Source organism: Pleurodeles waltl, chromosome 7 (assembly GCF_031143425.1).
Source record: "Pleurodeles waltl isolate 20211129_DDA chromosome 7, aPleWal1.hap1.20221129, whole genome shotgun sequence".
NCBI classification, from domain to species: Eukaryota; Metazoa; Chordata; class Amphibia; order Caudata; family Salamandridae; genus Pleurodeles; species Pleurodeles waltl.
Window position 1 is genome coordinate 739481141 of NC_090446.1, and position 22393 is coordinate 739503533.

Sequence of the window (22393 nt, forward strand, 5' to 3'; positions counted from 1 at the left end):
TAACCGATAAGTGACTGGCCTCTTGAAGAAAACTGTGTGAACATTGCGCTCGTTCAGCTTTGTAACTGAATTGCTAAATAGTTTCCTTATAGGTGCTTCTAGCTCTCTGATTCTATACAGATCATGGCTACACAAAACAGTAGAATGAAATATTGTAAATATGCGTGTATAGGCTTGATAATTGCATGTGTACTAATAATAGTGGGAATAGTGCTCGCTAAACGTGGAAAGGGTGAGAATGAGAGAATTGATGCTTCTTCTTTTGCTCCTGTTACTGTCACTGAACTAACTGCATTGAAAAGACTAGAATTAGATGAGAGACACTTGCATGATAAGAAGGAACTTTCGTATAATGTTTTCTATCGCTTGCTAACAGAATATGTTGAGACTATGGATGCGAAAGATTGTTATGTGTGTACACAGATACCGACATCAGTAAAGGAAGGGGTGACTTATCACCACATGCCTCTTACATACGGGATTACATGTAGTATAGTAACTTCTAGATTTTATGGTCAAACATACAATATTTTTACTCAAATTATGATGTTACCTTTGCATATGTTCCTATAATAGCGCAGCTAAGCCAGATTGCTAAAGATTGGGATGCTAAAATAATGAGGGAATTTTTCGAGCCAATGCATCCTTTTGAAACGGCTCACGCTCATAGGGAAAACCTTACCTGCTCGCTCTCTGCAGTAGAAATAAGCTTTTTAGATCGCACAGATGATAGAAGGGCACAAATGAATGCGAAATTAGAAAAGGAGCTAAGTAAGAGGACTTCAGTAGATCATTATGATTTTGCCGCAATAAAAACACAAGGGAGAATAGCTTTAGATGCTTGGCATGTAGGGAAATTTTGTATATATCGAGGTGAATCTTATTATGATAACATTTTCGTAGGAGCGAGTGAGTGTAAACATTAGTTTATCTTTAAGGCCAAATGGACATTCATGATGAACGGACTTGACCCTGTCATACCAGGTGTATATTACATTTGTGGGTATAATGCCTATTATCGTCTTCCGAAAGGATGGTGGGGAAGATGTTATTTGGGTATAGTGTTCCCAAAGGTTTATCAACTGGATGACCTATCGATGATTCCAAAGACATCTGGATCCCATCGTATCCAGAAAAGAGAGACCGCAGCTGCTGTGGTAGGAGATATATTTGGAGCCATGATTCCTTCATTGGGAGTTGTGTTGAATTCCATCAAAATAAGAAAGTTGTCTACTATAGTGGATAACATGTTGACAAAGTTTTCAGGTGCTATAATCCTGATAGATGCTGAACTTGCAGCAGAAAGAGCTATGACTCTTAAAAATAGGCTTGCTTTAGACATTCTTTTAGCAAAGGATGGCGGCGTTTGCAAAATGCTTGGTGCGCGCCACTGTTGCACGTATATTCCAGACAACAGTGTGAAAATTAAAACTATGCTTGCTAATCTAACAAAAGAGAGTGCAGATTTGAAGGAATTGAAAGAACCAGGAGTGTGGGAGAAGGTTGGAAAAGGACTTGCTTCAGTGGGAAATTGGCTTGGTGGAATTTGGAATGGAATATTACTAAAAATAATACAGGGAATATTAATAGTACTGATTTGTATATTTGGAATTTGGGGAATAAAAAGGGGAATAATAATGATTATGGCAAGAATTAAGAGAAGGAAGGAAGAGAGAATGATGAAGAGAATGGCAGAAGAATACAAAGCGAAAACTAGGGGAACTAAAAGGAAAAGAGAACTGACAGAATTTTAATGGAATAAAATTTGTGGCAATAGTTTGTGTGATGACAAGTAGTCATCAGAGGAGGGATTGATGACGCAGAAATGAAGGTTTTACATTTATTAGCGCATAAACGTAGAGTGAAATAATCATGTGTGACTCTAACCGAACTAATAAAGATTGTACGGGGACAAAATGTGCCCTCAGAGTAGTTCGCCAACATTTATAAGCGTGCTTTATATAACGTGATGTATTAGAATTTTACGAATCTGACATAATCGTAAACGTGTGCTATGATTTGCTTGTTTGAAATGTTTTAGCTAAGCATAAATTTAGTGCAGGCTTCGGCCTAGTTGCCTGGTCTCACGATTTAGATGCTCGTATTTTTCCAATGTGCTAATAAACGTGTATTTCTGCTTGAAGCTGTATTTTTCCACTGAGATCGTTCACATGCTTATCTTAAGGTTTCGTGCCAGCCTGGCATTTTTCTCTTTGCTCCAAGGTCAATCTGCAGGTGCGGACAATGGAAGCTCTGAAGGAGAGTTAATTGGTATAAAATGTTGCAACTTACGTACCCGTCTCCAAGGATAACGTATGCTTAAGTAAAAGCTTGAGAACTGTTGTTTTTGATTGGACAATTTGAAGCCAACCTATGAACCCTCCAATGGAAGACCCTACTGGATTTGAACTGTTGTCTATTTAAACCAGGTGCACGAGAAGAAAGCAGCCATTATTGCCATTATTGCTGTTACCAGCCATTACCTGCCCGATACCCGCCATTTTGCAGGACATTGCAGCTATTATGGCCCACCTTGTTGCGACGCCATTTTGAAAGAGACTCTGATGCTTTCTCTAATCGAGAGAAAGAGACTTTAAATGATTCTTACCCTAGAGACTTTAACTTTGATCCCTTTGCATGAAGTAGTAGTTTTATCTTGCCGCCGTGAGGCAATTGCCCCGTCCACCTTGCCCCTTTGCCCCGTCCCATGCTGATCGAGAGACCGGTACCTGTGAGACGAAGACTTCCTTGAATGCTGATTGAAATTGGTAAATATGAAAGGAAATTGTACAATTGCATTGTGTTTCTTTTAGGTAACCAACTGCAGATTTTTTATAAGAACCCTAGCTAGGAGTTTTCCAAATTAATGTTGCTAAATCGTTTTTGCATGAAGTCCCACATGCCGATGCTAATTTGAGGTTAGATGAGGATTCTTTTGTTGCACGATGCAATTTGAGACCTTGTTATGCTGACTAAATGTGTGCAATTAGTTCATTACAGATTATAGTATTAGTGATTTGCACTGCTATTATCGAATGTCTTGTTATTCAAATGCTGCATAGATTGCATCTTTTCCGCCGTTATGGACAGCTATTAATGTTCATTTACGTTTATCATTTGGTGTTGAGACACATCTATATCGTGCTAGCTTTGTTAATATAGGGAAATAAATTCATTAACTTTGAATAAACTGGTGTGGTTATTCATGACCGAAAGGTCATGGTTCACCGAAATGTATTCTGGATTAATTGTTAAGTGTTATGTTGATCAGGGCATTGCTTATGTTCGTTATTGATTATTGACTACATTAAATTGACTGATCTCGGGTGAAGAGAGTCCCACTTAGCCAAAAGATTCATCGGCCTAAAGAGCGTCCAAAATACAGGTAAATTATTAGTATGGAACGCTCTATCACACGTGACAGTTATTCGCAATATGCATAGAGTGATGCAGTCATCTCAAATCCATAGATCCTCTTTCCAGCCCAATCTGTTGACAGAACATCACAGATCATACCCATTATTTACGTTTCCATATAGCTGGCTGTGTTTCAAGTCACCCTCTGCTGCACATGCATGGCATTTACTCAGAACTGGCTCATAATACCACAGTCTTACCTCATCTATCAAGCCTGTACCATTTGACAGTCAGCATTGTGTATGCCTTTCTAATATTTCTGCCAATGGCCATTATTAGCAATGAATTGTGTTCACATCACGGACATTTGGGCAATAAATTAAATTAAATTGATAAAAATAGGCTTGTTTCAGCAAACTCCGCATATAATGCGGCCACCTGAAGAATATTAGAGACAGTACTCAACCACCCCCTCTTCGGACTAACTCTCCCTCTTCTCACTTCCTGTTTTAATACATTCGATGACAAACCCTCACAAGAGGAAATCACAGTAGAACCCGTCTCATTCAGTTACAAAAATAATAGCCAAATTCTGTTTCCAATAGCGGTCTTGAGAAGAGAGTAGAGTAATTATATAATAAAGGGGTATGGTGGTCTGCCTACATGGCTACTTCAATTCTGCGTGAAAAGTGCCAGAAGATCAAAGGAAGGGAAAAACGTACAGGACATAGGTGGGAGAGTTGGCCGAAGGGATAAAGCAAGGTGACTAACAGGAAACTTGGGCAAGACATTTAAAAAAGGGTGTTTAAGAGCCCCGACCTCCCCACGTCAGTCCTCCCTAGAAAGCAAGATAAGGGGAGTTAATGAATAACCAGCACTGGCAAAGATTTAGTATCTGGGAAGTGTTTATTCATAATTGTGCGACTTGGGGTGTGCGTTGCCATCATTTGTCTTAGAAAGTAAATCACATATTTAAACAAAGTCAAGGGCTACATCAATATGGAAATTAAAAGTAGGTAGGCCCTCTTTGCTGAACAGACTGCATACATAAAGTTAAGTGTTACTAAAAAGCGTGTCAGAAGATTACATTTACAGTGTAAATGGTGAAATTAGAAGGGGTACACAACAAAATATTACATTCTTTTGACAAACGGTCAATATTTTATTTGTATCATTAAGAAATTCTGTGTCTGCACAGCTTCTAATATTTGGACAAAAAGACATAAAACCAACAATGTGTTTTTGTGAGAGCAAAGTAAAAGAAATGAATTTGCAGGTGAGATTAGTGGACGGGTTAAGAAATCTAAACAGCACATGCCCTACTCAAAAACCCATTCAATTAAATTAAATCGTTGTCTTTTCATTAAAGTAATTATACCGAAGGCCAAATAGAGTATTCACTTATTCCAGATCTACAATTAAACATGCCATACATGTATGCTACATTTTAGCATGCCCATTTGCCACCAGTTTTAAAAAGAGATATTTAAACTTTTAGTGTAAAAAAGGACAACGTATTTAAACATCTCGATAAAACAACATCTGTCATTAAATAAAAACTGTGAGTAAAGCTGTTTTGTGATAACTATATTTCAAGACATGATGTGTTGTGTAGGTCCTTTATGAATCATAGCATTAAGGGTTTTATTTGTTTCTTGCTGTTGCGAAATGTTGGCCTTTTGGTTTCATGCCAAGATAATTGCATCAGAGTGCATTGCATCCACTCGGTTCGGCTGCTATTTCCACCTAAATATCTGGTATAATTTCAATTTTAGAGGCGATTCACAAATTACAGAATGTATCTGGAACGCTATGTGGCTTATGGGCCTAAATCTGTTAAATATGTGAACAATTAATACTACAATAGAGGTAATAACCATGTAAACGTTACAATGGCAACAAATTAAGCGTGACTACATACTGCTAGATAAAATCATTTGATAACTAGTGACAGATGCAACGTAAAATAATGTCTACGTACAGTTCAATCTAGCTCACAAAAGATCTAGACGAATACTTAATTTCCTATATCTGTCAAATAAAGCCACAAAAGTATTATCAATGCATTTCTTTACTAAAAATGTTAGTGCATACACTAAAACACCCACACACACCCACACTGTAGACATTGTTACTCCTTTAAAAACGTGCTGGAGATCTCATCCACTTTATCATAAGTGCCAGCAGACAAAATGCCCATGTAATGTGACAGAAGGGCTATCTCTCATGTTTGTAACAGGGTTTCTTTAAATCAGACACTGCCCCTATAGCTAATAAATGCCCATATCAAATGACACACTGAAAAAGTGCAAGAGATTGTGCGTGATGCAATGCATGCGAGTGGCCACTTTATTTTGCATACTTCTGAGTGATGCTGTAAATGCAATTGTATGCCCAGACATGGGTCCTATGCTCATTGTCCAACTAGAATCAAGCTACACCAGAATGAATAGACCCAGTCAGGCTGAAACCAGGCATGGGTTGTTTATGTTCCAGTGAAGAAAGAACCTGGCTTGGCAGTTTGGGCTGGATTATTCCTACTGGAGCAGCACCAAAACTAATTTCTATATGGCTGAGTCTAATCTGAGTTAGCATGATGGGCCAAACGTTGGGTTGGAATGCTACCCTGATATATTGTAAGCATTCATCCTAACACCTTTTATGTGTATGATCTACAGCAGTGGTTCCCAACCTTTTGACTTCTGTGGACCCCCACTTTATCATTACTGGAACCCAGGGACCCCTACTGAATCATTATTGGAATCCAGGGACCCCCCACTGAGTCATTACTTAAAGCTGCGGACCTAATCTGTTAAGATTATTTAATTTTCTGAGCAGTCGTGTACCTCCTAAGGAGGCTTCGTGGACCACAGGTTGGGAACCACTGATCTACAGCCCACAAAAGGCAAATAGTTTCTTTATTTTATCTTTTGGCAGTTCACCGTGTGATAATTGCGTGAATTATAATCTTCAACATAACATGTGTACTTGTAAAGCACACATAACCCACAGGTATCTAGGTGCTGAATAACAGATGTTTATAGTTACCCAACTCAAGGTACTCATTTTATCGACCTCAGAATTTTGGATGAAAGGCTGAGTCGACCTGCCGGGATTTGAACCTGTGACCATGAGGTCAAACACAGGTTCCTACAGTGGATGCATTAGCCCGCTAAGCCACCAGACCAGGCTTAACATCACACCTAAATCACTAAGCAATTAAGAAATGAGGTATATAAAGGTCTAAACTAAGTTTATGTAAAACTATAAAGAGTGTTTCAAGAAAATTAAGGGATACAATAAAATGACAAAGGAGGTTAAAAATTCTAATGGAAATATTTCATCATGTCCGTAAAAAGGGACACAAACTGTCAAACATTAATCTACATTGGTACTGTCTGAACCAGAATCAGCAGGTCAAGCTTACAGATGGTAGCTGCTGAGCTACTGTCCAGTCCAAATAAGGATGGTTCAAAGATGCAGTGACCATGACTCAGAGGAGTTTGAACCTCCAGCTTCAAGTTATAACATGTTCGGCTTCAATTCATTGATGGTTCCTGTGGGAAGAAGTAAAAATAGCTGATGTTCCAATAGGCTGCACCACAATGTGATTGCCGTTGGCTAGAATTTTAATATGGTTTCAATTAAGCCAAATCACAGACAGCTGCAGTCAATCAAAGGTGTTAAACTTAAGGTTTCAAGATCTCGAGGAGTCTGTTTTCAACTGTGATGGGTAAACTATAAATGGGTAAAGCAGCTACCAGACCTCATACAGTGACAGGCATGTAGTAATTTTCACCAGACCAGTTTAGCACGGAGGTTGGTGAAGGTTTTAAGACTAGAAGTAATAAAAGTTTTTTTAAATATTCAAATTCTGCTGTATTTCTTCGTGACTGGCGCTACTAAAACCTGTAGTCTTTGTTTGGGTTTTCAGCAGTAAGTTACTTCTTCTAGTATCATGTCTTTTTCTTTTTCAAGGAATTCAGGCATTTCAAACAGGCTCACCCTGCAGGAATTTTTTCTCACAGAGAAATTAGCGTGGAGGATTAGGACAGGACACTTTCTTGACCTGTTCTGGAATTAATTAAGCCTTTGAGTTTGCTGATCCAAATATTTTCTGAGGTGGCAGCAAGCCAGTATGAATATTGAAAAAAATACTAGCATGGCATTGTTAGGTTATTCCAGCTCCATTCCTTTAACCCTTTCCATACCACACTCTTCTCATTGTATTATGCAGACGTATCAGACTTACTGTGCTAGTGTTACCAAAATGTTGATACATCATTTTCAAGCTAATATCCAAGATCTTTATGGACACCTTTGTGGCCAAGGAGCAATGAAACAATACACATCAACACAGGTGCCTTGCATGATTTCTATATGTTGAGGTGCACAGTGCAAGCAAATGTTGTTCATATTTATTGCATCTTCCCTTTGCGTAACTACAGTGTAAATTCCAGATTCACACTTCAGTTTGCACTTCCAGATTCACACCTCAAAGGGAGAAAGGAACGCATGCCATATCAGACGGTGAATGGGGGATGCACATGGACCTGTGACACCCAATTTGACCACATGAAGATTGAAATTTATTTTGCATATCTGTTCTATTATATCGGAAGGTCATCTAATTTTTGCGAAAAAATATCAAAATAATACGTGTGATAAGTTGAGAGGAACATTTCTAAATGTGCCTGGCTTATTATTTACACTGCATTACTGTATGTGATATAAAGTACATATGGTAAATCAACTCTACACAGTTCCAGTAAGTTGTGGCCATGTGCTCACATTTTAAAATAGGATCCTTGTGAGGGCATTTCTAGAGATGCCTGACATTGCAAGATGAGCTGGTCTATATTTACGAACGAAGAAGGTCATATGAATTTATTCTAATCCTCTAATATTTATGTCTTGCCATTCAAAAGTAAATTAAGATTCAGTGAGTTATAATAACATATTTTCTAATATCTTACAGTATTTCAGTTGTGTACAAATCTTTGATTTTGCTAAGAGGTGGCAATATACTATTACAAGTTATGCAGAACTTACACTTCATGAAAACAATGCACATGTGTTGGACCTTGCTCTCTCTGCAGGGTCACCTCCAATGCGATTTTATTGTATGCAGAGGTTATGCTTCTTGAAAACAATACGCATGTTTTAGACCTGGCTCTCTGTGCAGGGCCACCTCCAATCTTTTTTCACTTGTCCTATTTTTAGAGTTTCAATTTTGTTGGCATAAGGACTCTGTGCGCTTGGTGCACTGCAAACACCAAATGGTTAGGGCAAGAACATGCCAAACATAACATTTCTACCTGTTCCCAATCAAATGTTAACATTTATTAAATGAAATAAGGTAACCCAATGTTAGCCTGGAAGAGAGGGAGGCCTCACAGTTGTGAAAAATCAGTTGAGGAGTTTTTGTTACTACCAGGACATATAAAACCTAAAAGCACATGCTCAACATTTTAAATGTACATTTTAAAGGTACCCTGCTCTATGGGCTGTTTAGGGCCTACTTTAGAGTAACTTACCTGCATTAAAAAGGGAGGTTTAGGCCTGGCAGGAGGTTTATTTTGCCAGGTTGAATTGGCAGTTAAAACTGCACACAGGCTGCATTGGCAGATGTAAGGCATGTTTTCAATGGCTACCTAAAAGGGTGGCACAATAAGTGCTGCTGGCCCTCTAAAATCATTTACCTTACAGGCTCTGGTTACATGTGGTACCATGCTACTAGGGATTTACAAGTAAGCTAAGTGTGACAATTGAATGTAATCCAAATTTACCATGTTTAAAGTAGTGAGCTCAAGCACCTTAGCACTGGTTAGAAGGAGTAAAGTGCAGAGTCCCAAGGACAACAATAAGGAATTCAAGCAAACAGGAGGGGAAAAGGCAAACAATTTGCCGGTAGACCAAAACAAAGGTTGTCAGGTCCAACTGGATCATTTTGCCGAAAGTGCTCCCGTTCCATTGGAAGAAGCACTTTCAGCAAACTGAAATATTGGCATGTCACTATTAGGCATTATTTTTCATTTTTAAGAAAAACGTCTTCAGTGTGAAGGTATATTTCTGCAACACTCAAAATCAGTGGGGTTCACATGTCAGTAGCTGCATCCCTGCATATGGGGACCATTATTTAGCTTTTCTGTGCATGACCTCCATACCAGTCGCAGTGGTTTTGGACACAAAAAAAGAGTATCAAAGTTTGCCCCAAATAGAAGGGACCGCCTGATGCTCTGAAGCAGGCAACCCTGTGTTAGACAAGCTGGCGATAGAGACTCTCTTATGGTGAATGCTTTTTTAGTTATTCAGATTCTGTTTGTACAGTATGGACAGGGTGATAAAAGGTATGTAGCATGAAGTTGTCTTCCTCAGCTTTCTTCTTCCAAACTGCCATTCCACGCATTCCCCATTCCACCATCTCACGTTCTACTTCTCACATTCTACCTGCTGGAAATGGGGTTTACCTCTACGGTCCAATGCTAAAGTGCATGCGCTCTGTACTCTAAACATGGTAACATTGGCTTCTCCACAATTTAAATATTTAATGTACTTGTAAGTCACTAGTAAAGGGCACTATATGTGCCCAGGGCGTGTAAATTAAATCCTACTAGTGGGTCTGCAGCACTGATTGTGCAACCCACTACAGTAGCCCTTCAGACATGTCTCAGGCCTGCCACTTACATTTCGACCTGGCAAGTGTACCCACTTTCAGGCCCAAGGCTTCCTTTTTATTACATGTAGGGCACCCCTTAGGTAGGCCCTAGGTAGCACCAATGGCAAACCTCACTGTATTTAAAATGTTGGAAATTAATTTTTACGGTTAACATGTCCAGATAATCGAGAAACTCAAATTGTTTTTCACTATTGCAAGCCTCCCATAGGATAACATTGGTATTACCTTAAAACATAATGTAAGTGTAATTTTCAAATAGAAAAAGACAGAAACATGGAGTTTGGTGTCCCTGAAATCGCAACGTAAGGTGGTTTAAAATTTTAAGTCTGAAAATGACACTTTTAGAAAGTTGGAATTTTCTTACTTTAACCATTCTGTGCCTGAATACACATCTAGGGTAGATGACAGCTAGGCATTGTTCTTTCCCTGTAGATAGTCACACAATGGGAGCTTAGGTGTGACTTAATGGGTCTTAATGGCCCATTAACTGGCTTGATGGGGGGGGGGGGCTTAGTACTGCCTCACACCCTAATAGGGCTGAGCCTCTTCCCACAGAAAGGGCCTATAAAGTGTCTGGAGCCAGGGAGGGCAGGAGAGAGACCTTGTGGACTTCCAGAACCAGGGCACAACAGTATAAATACTGGACCAAAATCCCACTAAATGAGAACTCTACTGGAACCAAGGACACTCTCCCAGGCAGAATGACTGCTGTGCTGCCAGGAGGGATTGCCACTGTGCAACTGCACTGCTGTGTTGGTCTACTGCTTGCTAATTGCTGGGCTGTAGGAGGGACTGCCACTTTGCTACTTGCTTTGCTGTGTTGCCCTGCTGCTTCACGTCTTCAGTGAGAAGGACTGGACCCGTTCCCCAAATCCATGAACACAGATTCTCCAAGGGTTTGTTACCTTGCCCCTTGTTGTTCTGCAGTCTCAGGTACATCACAGACTGCATCCAACTCCCAGCTACAACTCCTGGACTCTGTTATCTGTGAGTCTACCCAAGCAAGTGGTGCCACCACAGTCCTGGACGCTTGGAATAGGGCCTGCCTTCTGTGGTGTTTATCAAAACTGCTGTGAAGTAATGCAAAGCCTTGCAAAGTAATGCCATGAAGGCCAGCGTGCCAGGATTTAAGGTACTGTGTTCAGCGGGCCCAAGTGGTTCCCTGTAGCCTGCATGTACTCCATCGTAGTAAGCCTAAACTTGTGACTTTGGCCCAGTCCATCATGACCAGGTAACCTCAGTTGACGCTTTCTTCTTCTAGGCACTATTTTCACTGACATCTTTAAAATTGCATATCTCATGACCTACCTATTGGATTTTTGTACTTTCAGTCTTGTTGAAATCAGATAACTAGTCTCTATTTTTTCAACCTGATGTTGAGTCCTTTTTTGCACGGTCTTTCATTGTGTTACTGTGATTAAGTGTTCCACAAATACTTTATACATTGCCTTCTAAGTAAAGCCTTCCTGTTCTGTACCACGCTACTGAAGGGTGAGCATGGGTTAATTTAGGCTGTGTATCTGACTTACTCTGACTAGGATTGTGCTTCCCTTCTTGGACAGGGTGCATACCTCTGCCAACTAAAGACTCAGTCAGTCAGTCAAAATTCTTTTATTCGGCACAATGCCATTAAAGTACAAAATCATTTCACATAAGAATAAGAAACAAAGATTTAAAACATTTATAACAAAGCTAGAGACTCAATTTCTAACGCTACCCATCACATTCTTTTCACATGTGCATACATGCAAACTACACGTCTACTACCACATAATATAGTCTTTATAACACTAAAAAATATATCTAACTCCTACAATACCTGAGTGAATAACACCACATTAGCATTATTATAGCACCTGATATTTTCACAAAGTAATTCAACAATATTCCTAATAACGAACTAGTAACTTTTCAGCCTTGCACTAAGACACTTAGGGCCTGATTCTAACTTTGGAGGACGGTGTTAAACCGTCCCAAAAGTGGCGGATATACCACCTACCGTATTACGAGTCCATTATATCCTATGGAACTCGTAATACGGTAGGTGGTATATCCGCCACTTTTGGGACGGTTTAACACTGTCCTCCAAAGTTAGAATCAGGCCCTAATTATTACTATTTGCAGCATTGCTTTCCATCTCCCTTGTTTCAGCTATCCTCTCTGGAACCATGTCCAATTCCTTGTCACTAACATCCCAGAATACATTATCCTCACCTTCAGTTTCCCTTTGCCCATTCTGCACTTCCCAGCTACCTATAGACATTCTACTCATATTCCATGCTCTTCCACCCTGAATTCTAACAGTAGTTCTATTAACTTCAACAAACCTATGAGGATCCAACCTTAATGAATGTTCTTTTGGCACAATTCTCAGCTTCCTAATGCAAACTCAACTTCCTCCTATTAGTCTGAAATTGTTCTCTTTCCCATGAAATTTCAAAGTGTCTTCTCACTTTTTCTGATATTTCTTCATTCTTTCATTCATCTCAACACCATCATCCATCTCATGGTTCACTTGTTGATGTCTCAATAACCACTAAGGTACCCCCTTAGTCATGAGTTTCCATTCCCCTAACAATCCAAAAGTCCTTCTACCCGCCGGCAAATTCATGGCCATTCTATTTGTCAATTATGTAGCTTGCCATGTTCTCCTACAAAATAAGCCTGACTTGAGACCTAACTGGACTGACTTTTTTTTAGAAATCTTCTATATATCTTTCTGCCCAGCCATTGGCTTCAGGATGACATATAGCACTAGTACTGTGTTTAATGCCTAATGACCTCAAGAACGTTTGTCTTTCCTGAAATGACCTGCACATCATTATCCATAACTACGTCCTATCTGGCAAAGATATCCTAATGCATAGGACTTTTTTTCCAGCGAAACCATGAAAGGACCCATTATGTTTATGACTAACTTCCCCCATGTTCTATCTGGAATCTCAACAACACATACGGAAACTGGTAAATATTGAGCCATCTCATCACTTTTATTACATGCATAACACTCTCTTATTCATCTATCCACGCATGTATCCATTTCAAGCCATCAAAATTATTCCTAAATTTTCATTTTTGTACCAGACATGCCACTGTACCCCTGACCTCTGGAACACAGCTGGTCAATCCAAATGGCATGCATTTATATTGGAATGCTCCTTCTGGAGTGATTAACATAGTGTGGTGTTTGGAATCCTCCACTAGTTCAATGATGATATTCACTGTTCAAATTGATGGTAGAAAACACAGTAACACTTGATACATATGTCAAAAACTCCTACAGACTAGGTAAAGGATAACTATCTATCCATGTAGCATCATTCAAACACCTAATGTCTACAAAGAGTCACAATTCCCCTCAACCTTTAAGTTAAATCCCAATGGGCACAACCAATCAGAACATTCAATCACTACAACAATGTATCTCGAGCATAACTCTTGTAACATTGCTTTAACTTTTCTCCAAAAAGACAAAGACAAATTCCCAGCTTTTAGCCGTATGGGTTTCACACTCTCCCACACAATAATCTTGGGTGTGTGAATGCACAATCTTATTCATTCCAATGGCATGCACAGGAGGATTAGCCCTTTAACTCAGTTGCATTCCAACCTCTTCTTTAGGGGTCAACCTAAAACTGACAGAGACCCTCCTCAAACAAGCTTTTTTTTTTTTTAAAGGCTGGACTAATATATATATATAGTTCACTTCCACTATTTATATATTTACACCTACCTGCATGATAAAGGCATATGCTTTGTAAACAATGCATGGTAAAGGCATGCAAAGTAAAGACGTGGATTGTAATTTTGCAGAACCATAGAAATTTTGATTACAAACGATGTACATTCAATCGAGCCTCACAACAGAAGAAGAAGCCCATGGTGGATTTCATCGCCCATCTAAAGTGGTTAGTACAACATTGTGACTTTGACATCTTTATGACTGAAGATGCCCTCTGTCTTTGGATCATTGAACGGTGTAAGTCCTAGGCACTCTGCTGCTGACTTCTAAAGAAGAGCGTTTCACTCAATGAAATGGAACAAATGATGTCATACAACAACCAGGCAGAGGTTAAAGCCAAAGGAGTCGAAACAGGTAGGGTGGAAAAACAAGTGACACCCAGCCCATGCATGATAGACATTTGATCATTTCTAGGAGTAGACAGCTGCTGTTCGAGAGTCATCAAGAACTATGCCATGATCAATTACTCGCTTTGGTAACTGATGAAACAAAGCTGGCCATTCAAGTGGGTTGCAGAGTGCCCCACAAAGAAATCACAGTGGACACCAGCCTAGTCACACTGGAAGACATTCTAGCCCACTATCACAAAGACTAGGAAAGGTGTAAAATTCTGGTGCGCGCAACCCGAAGCAAAGTCTAACCCATAAAAAATGGCATCCTCTCATTATGAAAGAGAAATCGTGGTAATGGTGTGGGCATGCAAACACTTTCACATTTTCATAAATGTCAAACTTTGCACAATAGTGACGGATCACCAAACCCTGATGACCATCTCCAGGAATCCACAAGCACAAAGGCCACCCCCTGCTGGGGCCTGCATCTTCTATAGTATGTCTACACCATCATACAGGGTACAGAAAAGTCAGAAAAGCAGAAACTCCAACAAACTATATGGAAAGACATCCGATTGCCTCCACCAAAGAACGGCCATCACCAGCTGAAGAAAATCTCCACTTTGTGATAGACCCGGCACAACCACTCGTGGTGCCACAAGAGGCCATCACTGAGGCACTGTCAAAGATGCCACACTCCAAGAAGTAAAAAGGCGACTAGGAATTGATGAGTGGAAACATGTAAACAAAGAGGCATCCCCAGCCTCAGTGGACTCCAAAGAATTTGACTTATTCTCACACATCAAGGGTGAGCTCTCCATGGGGAAATGTGGCCTGATAATGAGGGAAAAGTTCATTGTCATCCTCAAGAAGCAGTGGCAAGAAAGAAAGGAACAGTAAACTTGGCAAATAAAGGGCACAGAGGCATGGTAGCAAATAAGAATACGTCTGGTTCCCCTCTTTCGACCAGAAGATTGAGATACACTTGAGAGAGTGCCACCATGGTCAAGTCATAAACCAAAGGGAACTAACACCTTCTTTGAAGATAACTGCACATCAAGATGACATTGGTGTCAAGTTGTAGTTGATTTTTTTGGCCTGCTGAAAGCTAGAAAATAAATTGTTGTAATCATAGATTAATAGTCCCATTTCCAGATATCCACATGAGCTGAGGTCACCATGTAGATGAAGCATTTCAGCATGGAGGACAACAGAGGCAATCAAGACAGACAATGGGTCTACTTTCAATGGACAGAACTTTGCTACATCTGCAACCCAACTAAACTTCAAACCTCACACGATCACACCACTATGGCCCCAGGACTACCGGATGGCGGATAAGTTCATGGTCACCCTGAAGAGAATCATCCAGGCTGGGCAAGATCGACAAGAAGTGCAGTCTCCCTTAAATGAAGTACTACAAGCATATCGAATACACCACATAGCACGACAGTAAAGTGTCCAGCAACCATCATACTAGGGAGTGAGGTATGCTACTCCCATCTTGAGAGAAGAGGCAGTGACACCCGATCAAGACAGAGTGGAAAGAACTGAGAGAAAAGGAAAGAAATGATGAAGTAATATGTAGACAAGCTAACTAGTCAGTTCTCTGAGAAGGGGTCTGGGTTCTTGTCAAACTGAAGTCAAAAAAAGAAAACAGGTGCTTGATATGTCAGCAAATGCCTTAAAGTCATAGCCCAGAAAGGAACTATGATCACAGCCACAGCTGATGATATGAAAGTGACTTGCAACATATTCCATGCTATGAGGTACTATGTGGAAGAGAGGTCACTGGACAAACCACAAGCAACAAATATGTCTGAGGAAGAAAAGTAAAAGGGCCGGAGACCACTAGAAACAGGTACAACTCATTGGAGAAATTAGATGGGTCTGCAAACAACTGAAGGACATAGGGAATAGGAGAGCCTCATCAAATGTGGGAGAAATGTACACCTGATAGGGACAATCAGGGCAGAGCATTAGGACACTCACATTGGATAGCCAGGTTGATCAGTGGCCAGATGTCCATTCCTGCGGAGGTGGAGCACGAGAAGGAAGAGGGTGAGGGAAGAGGGGATAAGACACCGTCGAGTAATGAAATCGCAAGGGGCAGATGTGCTGAAGAAGGGACAGAAAATAGTTCAACCCAACCTTCTGTGTACCATGTATCTTCGTCCTGTACCTAGATTCGACACATGACACTAGATACCCTAAGGCCATACCTCTGAGGACCATGACTGCACCTGCGGTGGCTCAGGTCTTTTGTGGGGATTGTCACCTGAGTGGAGTTGCCCAAAGTATTAGTGTCCAACAGGGGCACAATCTTCATGTCTGCATACATGAAGTCAATATGGGACGGTGTATAGGTTTTACAAATCATATCACCCACAAATCAATGTGCTTGTTGAGAGAGTGGACAAGACCCTGAAAAGCATGATTATAGGCCTGACTGAGCCTATGAGGAAGTAATAGGATATCCTCTTACCTTGCCTGCTTTTTGCCTACAAGGAGGTACTACAGAAAAGCATTGGATATAGTAAATTTGAACTTATGCATGGCTGTTAGGGTGTAGTCAGCTACACAATGGCTCTCAGGAACCAGATACAATGCTTCTGGAGGAAGCCTTTTGAGAACTTAGAAACCAGCTAGGAGGTAATGAAACTTTCACATAAAGAGATGGTCACTCTAGTCAAGTTTCAACTTAGAAAAAGGTGTGGGTGATGGAGTGAGTGTAGCCCAGGGCCCTACAAGACTTCTTGGAGGTCACCAACCTGGTGAACTAAAGACCCCAGGAACACCTTAAGGGTATGCCATATCAATTGCCTCAACTTCAATAATGAAATGTCTGCAATCACCGAGTTCCTGGAGTCAGATGATGGGGTAGAGAAGCAAGATGGGTCGAGGTGTCAACCTCTCCTCTAACCTGCTCGATCAAAAGAAGGACTCTCAACAGTTGTTGGAGCAGTTTGCTTCTCTGTTCTCTCTCACCCCTCAGCTTAGCCATTTGTGTACCAATAATATTGACTCTGGAATAATTATTCCTGTAAATAACAGAATTTACTTGCTATCTGAAAAGGTGAGGGCTAGCATCAAGGAGGAAGTGTCCAAGATAATTGAATTGGGCATTGCAACAGTCCATGGTTCTGCCCAGTTGTACTGGTACCTAAAGCCAATACTCTGTGCTGCACAGAGCTCAGCTTCTATGTGGATTACAGGGGCTCACCTCAATTATCAATGCTAACGTTTAACCTATTCCATTTGTGATGAGCTCATCGACAGGCTGGGTGCTGCCAAGTGCCAGGATCTCACATCAGGGTACTGGTAGATTGCCCTGACTGAGGGGGCCAAATAGAGATTTGTATTCTACATCTCAAAGGGCCACTTAAAATTTAGAGTGATGCTCTTTGGATTAAAGAATGCACCCTCCAGCTTTCAGAGGTTGGTTACCAGGGTCCTGGCTTGGATGGAGGCATTCAGCAATGCCTTCCTAGATGATATAACTGTCTTCATCTCCAGCTGGGAGGATTACCTGCTCCATCTTCAGGAGCTTCTTCAGTCTTTGCTACAGGCCCATCAAGGCCAGCACGTGACATTTAGGACAGAGATCTGTGGTGTATCTGGGACACCCTTCCAAGCCATGTTTGAGACTATCATGGCCTGGCAACCCCCCCCCCTCCTCCCCCCAAATTCCATACTGTGGGGTGGGTCTTCCTGGGTCTCACTGGATATTACTGGAGGTTTGTCAAGGGCTATGGCACCATTGTTCCCCCTTGACTGAACTGACATCCAAAAAGCAGCCTAAGAAGGTGATCTGGACAGAGGCCCTTAAAACCTTCAAGGAGGCCCTGTGCACAACATCTGCACCCAAGGCACCTGACTTCTCTGCATAATTCATGGTGCAGCTAGATGAGTCAGAGCTTTGTACAGGGACTGTGCCATCACAGTTAAATGAGGAGGACCTAGACCAACCTATAGATCTCATAAGTAATAGGATGCTCCCCAGGCCACAGAGGTAGAGTACTACTGAGAGAGAGAAGTCTTTGGTGTGGTATGGGAATTGAAGAAGTTGAGACCATACCTGTTTGGACTCACTTTCAAATTCAGGCAGACTAGAGGCCCATCAAATGGCTCATGGAGATGGGGGTGAAAATCCCAATCTGTTGAGGCGGTCCATCTCCCTACAAGACATGGACTTCACAGTGGAAAGCTGTCTTGGGCCAGACTACTTAAATGCTGATGGTGTATCCAGGTTCTTCCGTCTTAGTGATGAAAACTACGAAGAGGGTTGGTTGCTCTCTCCATTTTGGGGGTGCACATGCTATACCTGGCAGTCCTTGGTGTGCTCTTCAGCTAAACTTTTTGCCTTCTCCCCTCCTGCTTGCTGAAATTTATAGATGCCGGCATTAAGATTCTGTGCACTTTACAAGTGCTAATGTGTTTGTGCTCACTCCTCTAAACATGCTAACAATGACTTATACCAACTGGCACATTTAAGTTACTTCTAAGTCCAAGTAAAATGGTGCCACATGTACTTAGGGCCTGTGAAGTAAAAGCTTCTAGTGGGCCTGAAGTACTTATTCTGCAACCCACTTAAGTAGCCCTTGGAAGCATGTGGTAGGTCTGACATTGCAGCCTATGTGCAATTTTAAAATGTCAATTTGATGTGACAAAATTAACCATTGCACAGGCCTAAACCTACCTTTTTAATATATCTAAGTCACCCCTAATATACGCCCTAAATAGCCTGAGTTTAAAAAGTTGGACAAGTATTTTTAAGTTTTTACATATCCTGTTAGTGAAAAACTCCTTTAATTTGTTTTTTCACTACTGGGAGGCCTACTTCTCCCATAGGATAACAATGGGTTATCTTATTACATTTAATAAGTGCTAACTTCTGATTAGAAAGAGGTAGAAAGGTCCTGTTTGGTCTAAAAAAGGGTGATTTAAAATCCTTTTTCATGGCAGAGTCGTATTTTAAGCCACAATTCTGGAAATGCTACTTTTGGAAAGTTATACAAAAAGAACAGATGATGGACAGAATGCTAAACAGTCTCAAATATTCACCACCAGTCACTGATCTGGGCATAAATCCACTGTTCAGCGTGCTTCTTTCCTGACCATGGAGGATCTGGCCTGGCAGTTCTGACTGGACTATTTCCATGGGGAGCAGGGTCAAGTCTGGTTTACATATGGTTCTGTCTAAACTGGGGCACATGGTGGGCAAAACAATAATAATGGATTGGGAGCAATTGCCAGTGCCTGAGATTAATTCAAGAATTCCATCCATCACCTTGTTGTTTTTGCATTTGCTGCCCTAAGTGCGCTGGTTATGACCAGACATAGATCCTGGGCTCACTCTGCCACTGGATTCAAGCTGGCCTTGCGGAGGAGGGATGATACTCCGAATCCTGTCCTAGGATGCTGGTTTCCAGTCCAGTGAGGACCTGGCCTGGCAGTTTGGGGTGGACTGCTCCAGAGCAATGGCCAGTGGCTGAGATTAATTCAAGCATTTCATCCTTGTGGTTTTTGCACTTTTAGAAAATAGGCATTTTCTTGTCCTAACTATTTGGTGCTTGCACACTGTTTCCTGGGTCACATGACTGTGGATAGTTGGCAGTTGGCCTTTGTGCATTCCACCCAGACAGTGAGACACAGGGGGATTAGGTGTTGGTAGATACGGTCACTCTGCCAGAATGGGTGGCAAAATGGATTCTGCTTGTTTAATCAGCCCGATTTTTTATTTTTTATTGACCCTGTTTTAGAATTTATACTGTGGGTGAGCCTCACAACTGGTGTCTCACACATGGTACTCACATGGCAAACTGTGTTTCAGTGCCCACCTTTTAAGATAAGGCTGCTGCGACGCAGCAAGGTCAAGAGGCACTTGGCTGATAACAGGCGTGAGGGCTGGATGTGGCAGACTATTGTTGTGTCACAGGTAGCCTGGGGCCATGGGGACTCTGCAGGGGTAGATATTGACCTGAGTTAGACCTGAGACAACCCAGACTCACTGAACAAAGGAGGAAACAAAGACTTCTGGAGCCAACACAGCAAGGAGCTCCTCTTTGATGTTTTGGTGGAAAAGGCCCTAGCAGTGATGTCAGTGAGGGGCAGAGCTAACGTCAGTAGAGTAGATATGCCCAGTGACATCTGGATGGCACCATCTTGAAATGTCCAAGCATGCTGTTCATGAGTGTTGGGTAGGGTGAAGAGGGGGTGTGGTAACCTAGAATTGGCCAGGGATTCCTGGCTTCTAGAGCCTTTCACCCCCAATTATAACTCTTGCACAAGGGAGAGAGAGTGGTTGTTGTTGAAGTTGGCCACTGGGACTTGGCAGCCACAGCAGTATGGACAAGTGGAAGGACAAACCCCCTGATAACCTACTGGGTTAAGGCCTACAGTTGACCGTGGTCCAGTGGGTCTCTCAAGGACCAAGGAAGTTTACGTTCTTACAACCTCTAAGAGCTAGTTGTATGAAGAACTGAAATTCTACTCCCAAACAGAAGGAGAGAAGCACCAGAGGACAAGAATAAGTAGAAAGGTGGGTGTTGGGAGTCAGTGGAACCAGCTCCCTGCAAAGTATGCTAACACTGAGGCCAGGAGATCTGTGGCAAATTATCCAGGTGGCTAGGGATCACCTCTAGGATCAAAACGAGCCCAAGTTTGGGCAAAATGGCCTAATTGGGCTGGAAAGATTGCATGGAAAAGGATTTGACCCTAAACCCCACAGCTGAGAAACAGAGTGGGTGGGGCGCCATTGCAAGTTCCTAAAAAAAAAAAAAAAAAAAAAAAACAGGGGGTCCATTCCCCTGGGGTCAAAGCGAGCTACATTAATTATTTATGAGCTTGGTAGGAGGAGTGTATGGAGCCCCCTCTTCAGAGCTCTTGAGGCCCAGGGATAACAACCTCCAGGCCTGTTCATGTATAGGGGTGCCAGAGACCCCATCTCCAATCCCCCTATGTGCCAGGAAAAGGGGAGCCCCTTCACCCCCCCATCCCAAAGAAGGAATAAAGGGTCCCTGAGCCTTCTCTCCAGGCCTCCAATGAGCAAAGAAGGTGGGGGGAGTACCATCGCACTCCCTGAGAAAGAAGACATAGGACAACAACCTTATACAACCAAACAAAAGGGACCTGGGACCCCATCTCTGGGCCCTCAATGATGGAAGGGACAGGGGGAGTGGTGTTGTACTCCCCCCAACTGTTGTGGACTCACTCCTGCCCCCTTGCCTGTGTCAGGGAGGAACAGAGCAGTACCCCCCAGTGTAGCAAGCTGCCCGCATGCAGCGTGCAGGGGAGAAGTCACTTGCCACTTTCTGCCCCGAAAGAGATGGACACCAGTCAGTCCGTAAGCCTGCAGGGGCTATCAGGTTTGACCTTGCCATGCTGTACCTGATATGGAGACCAGTCGGGGTGCCCAAGTGGGACAGTGCACTCCCTATGAAAATGAAAAGAGAATAAAGAAAAGAAGATGCAGGGAAGTCGCACAAACAAAAAGGAAAGCTGTGTCCAACCTGTATTACTGATATTCACACTCCTTTGTGGGAGCACCCATGATGCCCTGAGGGACTGGACATTGACCACTTTTTCTGCTATTAGTGGTGGCATCGGTATAGCAGGAGCCCCATCAATTATAAAAAGAGAGAGCACCCATGCACTCCCCTCCCCCCACTAAAGAAAGCTCTGAAGAGTACTGACTAGGTTTCTTGGGTCAGAGAGAATTAATGTTGCCCCTGTGTTTTCAGCCTCAATTTGAACATTCCCAAGGGTGGAACGTTTGCTGTACAGGGTGGGAGTGTGGTGAAGTTTGTTGGTTCGTTTTATGGCTTCTTTTATAATTGGTTAAAGAAAGAGATAGACACAGGCACTATGGTTTCACAATGTTTAATTCAAAGGTGTAATGCTGGTAGTAACATTTCAGGAAAGACTGAAATGTTCTATTAATTATAATGGCTGCAGATGGTTGCAATGTTTTATTAAGTATAATGATTGCCGTTGGATTATAGTTTTTGAAGTCAGTGATGGAGTGATGTATCATAACATATGATTCTGGCCTTTAAGAGTGGTAACATTGATAAAGCAAATAGACCTGCTTCATTAAAAGTGATACCTTCTTATATAGCTATGTGAATATGGAATTTAATGGGGGATGGTGTAATTTTTTGAGTCATGGCCATTTAGTGGTCAAATGTAAAGTCCAGGGTTTTCCACCAATCATAAATATTTGTAAATTACTAATAAGTATTAAGTATGGTGTGTATAATAAATTTACGTTTCCATTTCCAT

At 41.7% G+C, this 22393-nt stretch overlaps 1 protein-coding gene across 1 annotated transcript in view; it reads right to left on the reverse strand.

Moving 5' to 3' along the window:
- SPOCK1 (SPARC (osteonectin), cwcv and kazal like domains proteoglycan 1) overlaps positions 1-22393 on the reverse strand; it is a 1898920-nt gene that overhangs the window by 857097 nt on the left and 1019430 nt on the right. The window lies entirely within an intron of this gene.